Raw genomic sequence first — 13031 nt, 5'->3', positions numbered from 1 at the left:
CTTCAAAGCAAGGTAATATTTCTGGTAAGTTCAAAACCAGACTTCAACCAGGCACAGTGGCTCACTCTTGTAATCTCAGCACTTTGGGAGGCCAAGGTGGGGGGACTGCTTGAGCCCGGGAGTTCAGGACCAGCCTGGGCAACATAATGAGACACTCATCTATACAAAAAGTTTAAAAAATTAGCTCGATGCTGTGGTGCATGCCTGTAGTGCTAGCTACTCAAGCAAGGTGGGGAGGCATTGGTGCCGGTGGGGGACTGAGTTGAGATCACTTGATCCTGGGAGGTTGAGTGAGCCATGAGTCACTAAGCCTGCAGTGAGCCATGATGGAGTCACTGCACTCTAGCCTGGGCAACAGAGTCAGACTCTGTCTCAAAAAAACAAAACAAAACAAATACACACAGACACACACACAAAAACACAAAAACAAAAGCTGAACTTCAAAAATTAGTATCTTTCCACAACAACAAGTATATACAAATAACAGATGTTTCCTGTGGGTCCAAAATCCTGGAATGCCAAACTCAGAAGGCTTGCAGTTCATTGAGTGAGACACGACATATCAGAAATGAGTTTCAGAGGATGAAGCTGGGAGTAGCAGTCAGGGCAGCAGAGAGGTGTTAGGAAGAGTGCTAAGCCATTTGGGCCGCTCAATCATTTATGGTTTCTCTTGGTAAATATCAGTGGCCTTTGACAATTCTGGGCAGGTGGGAGCTCCATCTCCTCCTGTGAGTGCTGGTTGTCAGGAGCTAGAGAGAAGGCACCTCCCAGACTACACATAAAAAGGGGTCATCAGCAGGAAGGTGCAGTGGACCCAGTTTCTGAGAGGTCAGCTGTTTAGCACTGGTGAGGCATGCTGTGTTCCAGGGGCAGCATCCACCAGATCCAGGCTGACTGGGTGGCAGGTTGCTCTGCAACATGGGGAATCAGAATCAAACGCACTGCTAGACTAATCCAAGACCTCCACCTTGACGGTGCACCACTGTGAGCTGTAGCTTTTGCCGGGTCCAGAAACCATGCCGGTGCCTACCCACTGCTGCCTGGACAGTCTTTCGAGCCCCAGCCATGTTTTGAACACCTTCCCTTTGAACAATGGAGACTGATCTGTAACTTCCTAATGCAGCTTGGCAAACACTGCAGTGAACATTTAAATAAAGGACTGCGCATGCCGGCTCACGCCTATAGTCCCAGCACTTGGGAGGCCAAGGCAGAACAATCACTTGGGGCCAGGAGTTCGAGACCAGCCTGGACAACACAACGAGACCCTATCTCTACAAAAACCACAAAAAATAGGCCAAGGCAGGTGGATCACGAGGTCAGGAGATCGAGACCATCCTGGCTGACATGGCGAAACCCTGTCTCTACCAAAAAAAGTACAAAAAATTAGCCAGGTGTGGTGTCAGGCGTCTGTAGTCCCAGCTACTCGGGAGGCTGAGGCAGGAGAATGGCATGAACCCGGGAGGCGGAGCTTGACGTGAGCTGAGATGGCGCCACTGCACTCCAGCCTGGGCAACAAGGTGAGACTCCATCTCAAAAAAAAAAAAAAAAATAGCTGGGCATAGTGTCATGCACCTGTCGTCCTGGCTACTTGGGAGGCTGAGGAGGAAGGATTTCTTGAGCCCAAGAGTTAGAGGCTGCAGTGAGCTATGACTGCACCACCGCACTCCAGTCTAGGCAACAGAGCAAGACTCTGTCTCAAATATATAAATAAATACATAATAAAGAAAAAATTAATGCTATTTGAAGCTCTCACTTTCCCTGGGAGCTAGACTAGAGTGAGCTTACTAGCAAATGCATCTCACTCTTTATACTGGGTTATTTTCAGTAAAAGGCAGACAACTTGATTTGGTAGTTGAGATGAAGAGAAGAGATGAGGAGGACTTGACGAAGCCTGTTTCCAGAAACTGGGGCATTTTAAACTCCTTTCCATATGAGGCAAAGGGGGCCCAGAAATATCCGATGACCTGTCTGGTGTCACATGGCTCATGAAGAGGCAGGGTAGGCGCTGGTTCCCAGGCCCCTAAGCAGCCAGCCTTATCCCACTGTTTACTTCCAACTGCCCTGAATTTCCCTGGAGTCGGCAAGATGGCTGGAACACTCCCAGGCATGTGGATCACTATGGATCACACCCTCCCTGCCCCCTCCCCACCTCCACATGAAGCTTCTCTTTTCCTGGCCCCTCTAAAGGCCTCCCCCATGCAAACATCCACATGAAATTACTACACTTATAATCTGTCCCTACATGTAACACTTATCTTTTTAAGACATGGTCTGGTGGTTACACACATGATATTTCCCGCTTGATGCATTTTCATTTCCCACCCTCTGGAAAAATGCTATTACGGGAGTTTGCTGTATTTGGCTAAATACTGGGTTTATTAAAACGCATCATGTTTCTCTGACAATCTGATCGGCTGTGGGGACTGAATGGGCATATTTAACCAAATTGAAAGCACACATTATTGACCTAATAGATGAGAAGGGGGATTCTCACACATTGAAGGAGAGATTGATTGGCACTAGGGTAGAAAACCCCTCATAATTTTCCTGAAGCCACACAGTCACTATGTTTCTTGCCTCCCCCATTTGGATTTGAGTGCTTGGCCTAAGCAAATTTTAGTTAGGATTTCTTTAAGTTTCTCCACTTGTAATTAAATTAAGCTGTGGCTTGGTTTTGCCTAGAGTCCCAGGTGCCAACCCAAAGCATCTTTAAATGACACATTTTACGAGCATACGTGGGGTTTACAGTTAAACATGTCCATTGATGGGAATCTGGTTGAAGAGTTTTCTCTCATCCTGAAACTCAAGACACCAAATCCAAAGGTGGAATGAGGAGCTGTGTGATCCATGGTTGTGTTTCCTGCTTTCTGAGATGCTCAGGGGGAACCGACCATAATTAGTTTGTATTTGTCACCAGGGATGTTGCCACTCAGATGGAAAACAGTGAAAGAGGGAAGTCACCCCAGTCAAAGCCCCCCTAATACTCACAGGGAATTTGAAATTTGGGGTGGCACTGAAGACCCAAGAGGAGCCGCCGTGGAGAGTGGAGGCCCACAGGGAAGAGGATGGGAGCTGGTCCTGTGTCTGCTGCTGGTTTACTGTGGGGCCTTTGCAGGTCAACTCACTGAAGATTCCTCAACTCACAGAATGGCTTTGGACTGACCATCCAGGCCAGTTGGGCCAACGGGTGTTAACGCATACGTAAGAGCACAGATTGTGACTCACAGGCTTGACCCTGGGTCTTCCAACCAGGCTTCAGCTTTGAGCAGATCATGTAACTTTAAGCCCAGGTTTTTGTGTCTTTAAGACAGAAATTAAAATTCTTACCTCAGTAGGTTGGTATAAGAAATAAAAGATGTTTAAACTCGAATCTTAACCCCAAGATGATGGTCTTTTGTGCAGAGTTCAGGAAGATTATTGGAAGATAGTTCTGCAGTGTGAATAAGTCTGAATGAAATTACCCCCACCTCTGGGATTCCACTGCCCAGTGGCCTCCAGTGACTTTCCATTATCCAAAATTCAGGTCCACAGATTTTAGTGGGAATGAGAATCATGGGAGCTCAAAGAATGTGACTTCCTCCTGCTCTCAGGTAGGGATTAATTTGAAGATTGGCTAAGGTCAGCTATCTGGATTTTAAGATGACTCTTTGAGGTGCAAATGATCTGCAGACTATCTCCATGAGACATGCTTCTAGAATAAAATGCATGGTTTCTAAAGCCTCCTGTAACCTGGTCTCATGGTACCCCTCACCTTTACATCCCGCCCACCTTACACATACTGAATATCTGTTTCCACACTCACTCAGCTTTGCTTTCATCCTCACACATGCTCATGTCTTCTGTACTCATTGCTCTTACACATACCTGAAAATTACTCCACCTCAAATCTGCCTGGACTATGCCCTCATCATCTAATAGTTTTATGGGGTACAATTTTGTATGCAGGTTTCTTTCTCACTACTATGGTTTGAATGAGTTCCCCAACATTTGTGTATTGGAAATAATCCCCAATGCAATGATATTGAGAGATGAGACCTTTTCTTAAAACAAACAAACAAACAACAAACAAAAAACACTTTTATTAAGTTCAGCGTACATGTGCAGGTTTGTTACATAGGTAAATGTGTGTATGGGGGTTTGTTGTGCAGACTATTTCCTCACCCAGGTATGATGCCTAGTACTCATCAGTTATTTTCCCTGATCCTCTCCCTCCCTACACCCTCCATCTTCCAATACTGGTGAGATTATGAAGAATAAAGGAAGCTTATACACTGTTGGTGAGAGTATAAATTAGTTCAACCACTGTGGAAGACAGTGTGGCAATTTCTCAAAGACCTAAAGACAGAAATATTAATATTATTCCACCCAGCAATCCCATACTGGTTGTATACAGAAAGGAATATAAATTGTTCTATTATAAAGACACGTGTGTGTATGTTCATTGCAGCCCTATCCATGAAAGCAAAGACATGGAATCAACTTATATGCCCATCAGTGATAGACTGGATAAAAAAATGTGGTGCATATATACCTTGGAATACTATGCAGCCATAAATAAGAACAAGATATGTCATTTGCAATGGCATGAATGGAGCTGGAGGACATTATCTTTAGCAAACTAACACAGGAACAGAAAACCAAATACTGCATGTTCTCACTTATAAGTGGGAGCTAAATGGTAAGAACACATGGACACATAGAGGGGAACAACACACATTGGGGCCTATCAGAGGTGAGACCTTTAAGAGATGATTAAGTTGTAAGGGCTTTGCCCTCATAAATGGATTCATACTGTTATCCGGGAAGTGTGTTCTTTATAAAATGAGCCTATCCCCTTTTCTGTTCTCTCTTGCATGTCCTCTCTTGCCCTTTGGCCTTCTTCCATGCAAGAAGGCCCTCACAGGATGCCAGCACTTTAGTCTTGGACTTCCCAGCCTCCAGAATTGCGAGTAACAAATTTCTGTTCTTTGTAAATTACCCAGCCTCAGGTATTCTGTTATAGCAGCACAAAACGGACTAAGATACTCACCGTAGACATTTTTCTGTTTGCCATTCCTCAGCATTAACATCACCTGTAGGAGTAGAAAGTTTTTTGGTCATGTTTTAATTTTTTTAAATAACTTGAAGTCAGTACTTGCTAGAGTCAACTGAAATGGCCCTGTTTACATGGAACCCGAGGGCCTTTTTCGATGGTGGCAGCTTTTGAGGGCTAGCCTGGAAACCTACTATCACTTACAATATGGTTCTGCTGGGTAATGCATTCTGAGTTCCAACTCATTATGCCAAATAAGGCAGAAACATGCCCTCCCTTTTCCTCTGACCCCAGTAGTAGGGATCCTATCTTCTCTCCTCACTGCTTCAGCATTGCTTGTGGCAGGGAGAAATGGCACGTTGGTCCTAACAATTGCTCTGTCCTGCAATTGCTATGCAAGACACAACAACTGGGGAGTGGGAGAAAGCAAGAAGGTGACCATGGGAAGATTGGATCTCCATGGCCCACTTGTACATCTACTCCTGAGTTGGAAGATGAACATGTTTGTATTCATAGCTCCCCAAGTTTTCTAAATGGGTGAAGAAAAAGTAAAAGTAGTCCAGGTAGCGTGGCCAATAAATGGAGAAGGTTACCTAAGTATCTGACATAGGTGAGTCACTGGGCTAGGAGCTTTCTATAGGGTATTATATTTAAGCCTCAAAATACCCTAGGAGGTAGGCACTTTTACCCTTATTTTATAGAAGAATGGTTGGGGACTCTGTGAGATAAAGGAACGTGCTTCAATGTCATCGAGCTCCGAGTGGCGTTTGGCTTTGAATCTTTGCCATACCCTCCTCCAAGTCTACACTCATTACACTAACTTAGGAAGTAGATGCTCAAGAACTTGTTCAGTAAAGAATCATAGACTCCAATAATGAAATAAGATGCTGCCTTTAATAATAAGGTATAGAAATTATTTATAAAAAAGAATGATAATGATTTTTGTTTTTTGTTTCATTTTGTTTTGGAAAGGGGATGATATTTTTGATTCAGTAAAAAAACCAGGTTATAAAACAGTCTGTTCTATATAAAACACATGCATGCATTTTAAAGTATGTGAATCAAAACCGAGTAAGGATTATATTGTTAATGCGATTTTATATTATTTTTCAATGAATATGTATCATTTATGTAAAAAAACAATAAATTATAAAACAAAATACCACCAAGAAGAAGAACAAAATAATATTCATTTGGTAAAAAATTAAGTCATCACCAACAAAGCAAGCACCTCCCCCTCCAATACTTATGCTACTGATGGAGGTACCAGAACTACCACCACAATCACTATTACCAGCAAAACTAGCGTCAGTTCACTCATCACAATCAATACCAAACCACCACCGCAAATACCACGACTGCAATTACCACCACCACTACCATCACCACCACCACCAGCATCAGCAGCAGTCTCACAAACACCAGCCCACAAACACGAGGACCACCCCACCATCAAAAATGAAGTTACTCATTGTCCTACTGTTCAACAGACACTGGACTTGTAAATGTCAGCAGAGACATAGAAAACATAACTTCTGCCCTTAAGGGGTGCTGATGAGCTTGAAGAGGATGGATAACTTGTGTTAAAAGATAAGCCCTTTCATCTTGGTGTCCCTAAAAGTTAGGATGGTTCTTGGCATTAGTAAGTGCTCAGTAAATGTTTGATGAAGAAAACAAATGAATACACCAGCATGTGTTAACCATAAGCGTTGCTGAATTTCAAACTATTACTTCAGAACCACAGGCTGTGCAGATAGATGGAGCTAATTTGTGATGATATGGAGACGCCATTTTATTTTCATTAATGTCCTCATCTGGTGCCTTTGTAGCTTGCATTAAATGTCATTTGTCATGCTGTGGTCGTAGAAGGGCCCCTGGACCCTGGTCCCATTAAACAGGCTCTGTCTCCCACATGTCCATTTGATATCATGAGAGGCAGTTAAAGCTAGATGGGCCCTTCAAATTTGCTCCACACCTCTAGGGAAACTGAGGCTGAGAAAGCAGCTATGATTCATGGATGACCACATGGCCTCATTCTTCCCTCTGTAGCACACTGTCTTCCTGTCTGTTCTTTTGTTTGTTTCTCCTGTGCTTAAAGAAGGAACAAAAGGGTCAGAATTTCCATAAGGAAAATAACACAAAGGCTAATCATTGCTTATTTCTATGTGACATGCAAGGCTAGAAATCCTCCACACATGGTCTCATTTTTCCTCCCAGCAACTCAGAGACATGGGCCATGTTTTGTCCACTGCACAGATGAAGAAAGTGAGACACACGGTCGGTGAAGGTTCTATCAAGGTCACACAGCTGCTATGGAGTTAAACCCAGGTCTCACTGGCTCCCAAACCCATTCCCTTTCCACTTCACTGCTTTTGGTAGTCATTCAGTTATGTTTTGAAAAGACAGTTTTTACACTGTTGGTGGGACTGTAAACTAGTTCAACCATTGTGGAAGTCAGTGTGGCAATTCTTCAGGGATTTAGAACTAGAAATACCATTTGACCCAGCCATCCCATTACTGGGTATATACCCAAAGGATTATAAATCATGCTGCTATAAAGACACATACATGTTCACGTATGTTTATTGCGGCACTATTCACAATAGCAAAGACTTGGAACTAACCCAAATGTCCAACAATGATAGACTGGATTAAGAAAATGTGGCACAGATACACCATGGAATACAATGCAGCCATAAAAAATGATGAGTTCATGTCCTTGTAGGGACATGGATGAAGCTGGAAACCATCATTCTCAGCAAACTATCGCAAGGACAAAAAACCAAACACCGCAGGTTCTCACTCGTAGGTGAGAATTGAACAATGAGAACACATGGATACAGGAAGGGGAACATCACACATTGGGGCCTGTTTTGGGGTGGGGGGAGGGGGGAGGGATAGCATTAGGAGGTATACCTAATGCAAATGACGAGTTAATGGATGCAGCACACCAACATGGCACATGTATATACATGTAACAAACCTGCATGTTGTGCACATGTACCCTAGAACTTAAGGTATAATTTAAAAAAAAGACAGTTGTGATAGCAATTTATTATGTAAATGTATCAATGGTTTCTATTAGCCACAGAAGAGCCTCCAAACTCTTCAAGATGGCAGTCCAAGGTCCTTGACAGTTGGGCCCCAGCAAGTTCGCCCAGCTCCCTTGTCTCCACTCTACCCATAAACATCGACTTTCCGGTCCTCAAGGCAGTGCTCTCTGATATTGTTTGGCTGTGTCCCCACCCAAATCTCATCTTGAATTGTAGCTCCCATAATTCCCATGTGTCTTGGGAGGGACCTGATGGGAGGTAATTGAATCATGCGGGTGGATCTTTCTCATGCTGTTCTCATGACAGTGAATAAGTCTCACGAGATCTGATGGTTTCATAAAGGGAAGTTCCCCTACACACGCTCTTTCTTGCCTGCCACCATGTAAGACATCCCTTTGCTCTTCCTTCTTCTTTCACCATAATTGTGAGGCCCCCCCAGCCATGTGCAACTGTGAGTCCATTAAACCTCTTTCCTTTATAAATTATGTTTTTATTAGCAGCATGAGAACAGACTAATACACTCTCTAATACCCAATACCTTGGGCTTACACGAGCACTGCTCCCCTTTCCTGAAACTCTCCTCCCTTCCTTCTCACCCAGAAGCATCCCTGTGATGTCTCTGATCCTACTGTAAATTCCATCTTTTCTCTGCTATCAAATCTGCAAGCAAAGCTCTGTCCCTGAGCCCCATGTCCTCCCAGTGTCATGCATATGCAGTAGCCCCTCATCCATGTTATCCAACCCCAGTGGATGCCGGAAACCTCGGAAAATTCTGAACGCCATATAGCCTATGTTTTTCCCTACACATATGTATTCATGATAAAGTTTAATTTATGAATTAGGCACAGAAAGAGATGAACAACAATAACCACTAATAAAATGGAACAATCTCAATGTCACACTATAAGAAAAGTTTTATGAATGTAGTCTGTCTCTCTCTCTCTTTCTCTTTCTCAAAGCATCTTATTCTATCATACTCACCTATTTTGGACCGTGGTTAATCTTGAGTAACTGAATCACAGAAAGTAAAACTTTGGATAAGGGGGACCACTGTAATGCCTTCTTCTATACTTAGAGTAGTTGGTTTGTGCCTGCAGTGCTAGACTTGCCCAGTTGAACCCGGACAATTGTTTTGTGTGTGTGTTTACCCACCAGACTGTGAGCTCCTAGAAGATAGGGACCATGTTAATGTTCACACGTGGAACCTATGGACCCCTTAGCCCACGGCCCTGTTGGCGCAATTGTTGTTGACTAAATATTTGTTACACTCCATCTTCTCAGCATTTTCACTGTTTACTTTTGTTAAAACAGTAATTGGCATTCGCAGCTGGAGATAATTTACAGTGTATAAAACTGCTTTCTTAGAGGCTTTGTGGGGTAGGTCAGACCGACTTAGTGTTCCCACTCTGCAGATCAGGAAAGAAAGGCACAGAGAGACTTGTCTTAGTCAGGGGGCAAAAGCAGGAAGAGGGATGCAGCCGACCCCACTCAGCTTTCTCCTGTCAGTTTCAGGACCCCTTCCAGAAGTGCTCAGCTGCTACAGTGTCCCTCCCATGACTTTTTTGAGAGATGACAAATTATATTCACTATTGTCCTAAAGTGGTTTTCATTTCTGATTACTTAATTTGCCTAGCGTTTGCTTTAAATGATTTTCCACGGCAGGCTGTAGATGTTTGCGGTTGACTTTTTGACATTATAACACTTTAGTACAAAGGAAGCTACAGAAAGCAACAATGAAAACATTTACTAAGTATGTTTATAATCAAATGTATTCCTCAGTAATTTAATTTGGAGGAAGCAGAGAGCCCGGCATTACAAACAGAGGGCTCGTTAATAATTCATCAGTCCTGAAACAGGGAGGCTGGAACGAAGATTTAGAATCCTGCCACAGTGAAGGAAGATTTAGAATCACGCTACAGTTGGCTTCCCTGCTCAGAATGCACCTCTGCCCACTGAGGAGCTGGGATATTCAACTAGTAAGGGCCTCCAACAGCTTCAACGTTGCTTAGTTTTGAACGGTAGTCTTAGGAGAGCTCAGATTCTGAGGGATCCAAGTCAGGGATGAAGAGGAGATGGTGGTTGGGGGAGGCTCAACAGGCCTGGCTTGCCACCCCACTCATGAACACCAGGTCTGAGAGGTGGGTCTCCAGGCAGTGGTGCAGCCTGGGCAGTCGTGCCCCTGGCATCCCTTATACAAGGCCTTTGCTGTGGGTGTTGCCGAACGTCTGGGGCACAGAATAAATGGAAATAAGAAAACATGCTTCATTCTGCCCAAGCCTACGATAGGCTGGGCTTCAGCCTGGAAACACACACTAGCTCTACAGTCTGGAAAAGGCTTTCACACTCATCGGCTTATTCATGGCTCACTGCCCCCAAGAGAGACAAGAGGTGCCTCTGTGGATTGGATCCCTTGTCAGGGGGAAGGAAGTCTCAGAGTGGCAGTGGCTTGATCAAGTCTCAGGCCAAGGGTGGGGTGGAGGGCAGACGGCTACCCCAAGATCCCTGCCTACAAGTGGCTTTCTGTGACCACAGGAAAAAAAGAAGAGATGTGTCTTGTCTCTTGTCTCACATTTGTGTATTTTCCAGATTAACCCATGATCTAAAAGATGAGAGAAAGAGGCTTGATCAACTTCTTGGAACTTAGTCATTTAAGGAATTATCAAAAAAAAAAGTCAAAAAAGCAGGCCAAAGATTAAACAAAACAGTTTTTCTATGGAACAATAGTTCTTAGAAAGAGGAACACAAATGGCTTTTACCCATAAAAAATATACAAAATTTACTTGTAATAAGATAAATGCAAATTGAAACTATTATCAAATATTAGTTTTCTCCTATCAGATTGGCAAAGGTGAGTCTAAAAACACATTGCGTGGGGCAGAGTGTGAGGAGCTATGCAGAGTATTTCATTGCTGTTGGAAGCGCAGGTTACTGCAACACTAGTGCAGAGACGTTCAGCAGTGACTAGTTAGAATAAAGCTTCACAAACACTTTGAGCCAGCTATTTTATGAAGACTCTGTAAAGAAAATGTATAAAGAGATTTGTTGCAACATAATCTGTAGAATCAAAATACAGTAAATGCCTTAAATATTCACAATAGTAGATAGCCATTAAAAAAATAATTCAAGTGTGTGTGTGTATATGTATGTATATATATGAAATTAAATAGATATATTTAATTGTATTATCTATAAATATATATGTGTGTGTATATATATGGTGTATACACACACATATTCACAGAGATATACAAGCACACATTGTACTAATATGGAATGCTCTACCTAAGTGAACTAAACATTAGTTAAGACAGGTGTATGTATGGAGCACTCCTATTTAGGTAAAAGTAATTTGCACACACACACACACATGCCTGGAGTCCATATATTTGCAAAGAACTAGAGAACTCAAAAATAATAAGGTATCAAGAAGTGACATACACCTTTGTAGTATTAACTATCATATGCCATCATCTATTTAAGTAGGTAAAATTGATATTTAAATACATATATGTATATCGTATAAGCCTAAATTAAAATTAGAGGAGAAGGAAATATAAAATGCTCTGGCAGCCACTGTTGGCTGCCCATGCAACAACCATCCCTTCCTTTTGGTAACCAAATCCTACTTTTATTTCTACTTCCCCTAAATGCATCAGGGGAGAAAGAATCCAGCTTCAGCATGGGGGCCTTGGAGCACGACAACCTCTGCAGTCCCACTCCACTATTTCATCTGCGTCTTTCTGCAGTACCTGGAACCGTGCTCACAACATGCTGAAGAAGGTGGAGTGTGAAAATATTATGGAGCCACAAAACCTACCTGCCCTGTCCCTAACCTTCTTGCCAGGGGAACTCACACATCCCTGGGTGCTTCAGCTGTCTTGAGTTGGATTTTCCGTGAGCTATAGTAAGAAGTGTCCTGACTCACCCAATGCTCACCCAGCCTGCACGTCACTGCCCCAGCTGTCATTTGGGTCCATAGTTCAGCATTTCTGGCTAGGGGGTCTCTGCCTTTCTGCTTCAGCAAACCCAGTGGCAGAGAATTCACCGCTGTCTGTGGCGGTCAGCATCTCTCTGAAGAGCTCATTCTGTTGCAATGTTCTTCCTCCCACCAAATGGGAGCATCCTCTGTGATTTTTCTTTCCAAGGGCCTGAGGTATTTCTCCCTTCCCCTCTGTCCATATTCTCTCATCTATCCGTCCATCTATGCAAGAACTCACCACAGAGGGCCCAAAATGAGCAAGGAATTTGGCGAAAACACAATCCAGGCCTTTCGTTATAGTTCTTCAGCTATTTGAACATAGTTCATGCCTCTAATAGTCAAGATGTTTTCTTTTCAAGTTGACCTTTATGTTTTCTTCTGGATAGGTGCTGATGTTTTATGCCGTCTGTATCTCAGTCACTCCCCGCTGAGGATTCTCTCTGCACATCCTCTGTGAAGCTTGGTGTTCAGAATTAAAGACAAAATGCCAAGTGTGGGCTGGCTGGCACAGACCAGAGCAAGGCAGTCACCTCCCTTTCCTGAGACACTACCACTGTTAATATAGCCCAAGTGCATGAAGCTGTGTGAGGGCTCCCATTACCATGTGGATGAAGTTTGATTGACAGCTAACTTTTCCTAACTCTAAGTGGCATCTACCATTTCATCTCAGTACAATTGGTCCCCAGGACCCAAGAGCTGAGCATTATCTGCCTGGGATTTGTGTTCAACTTTTTCACTTTAAACCATTTTCCACTCACAATCCCTGGCTCCCCCCTCAGTCCCATTTCAACCATAGTCCCTCACCACCCCTTCCCCATTTACAAAACACATGTTTCCTGGCTGAGCTCTGATTGTGGTATTTTTTTTTTTCTTTGCACTGTGTCACCCATGGCACAATCAGGGCTCCTCTTTCAGTAAGATGCTGATTGGTCAAAAATGGCTTCCAGTAACTCAGCCTTTGTTTTGT

Source organism: Pan paniscus, chromosome 15 (assembly GCF_029289425.2).
Source record: "Pan paniscus chromosome 15, NHGRI_mPanPan1-v2.0_pri, whole genome shotgun sequence".
Taxonomy (NCBI): Eukaryota; Metazoa; Chordata; class Mammalia; order Primates; family Hominidae; genus Pan; species Pan paniscus.
The sequence above is the reverse complement of the archived record's forward strand: the minus strand, read 5'-3'. Positions refer to the sequence as shown.